The sequence below is a fragment of the Myotis davidii genome, unplaced genomic scaffold (genome assembly GCF_000327345.1).
Source record: "Myotis davidii unplaced genomic scaffold, ASM32734v1 scaffold2537, whole genome shotgun sequence".
Classification (NCBI taxonomy): Eukaryota; Metazoa; Chordata; class Mammalia; order Chiroptera; family Vespertilionidae; genus Myotis; species Myotis davidii.
Window position 1 is genome coordinate 215,773 of NW_006288180.1, and position 256 is coordinate 216,028.

Here is a 256-nt window from a genome sequence, read left to right on the forward strand (position 1 = left end):
TCCAGCCCCCCCTCTTCTCCAGGGGGATTTAAATAACTTTCTCCTCTCCTCACTTCTTCCTCTTTCTTCCAGGGTCTAAAGAGTGTTTCTTTGTGTTGGAGATCTGATCCTTTCTCCCCGGCCCCCGTCCCCCCGGCTCACACTATCATGGCCTCGTCGACGCTTTGCTGCTAACGGAAAGGGACGGACCAGAGTAAATGCTAATCCGAAGGGCGAACGCTCCGTGGACTCTTCCCGGCTGGGGGTTTCCGTCGCA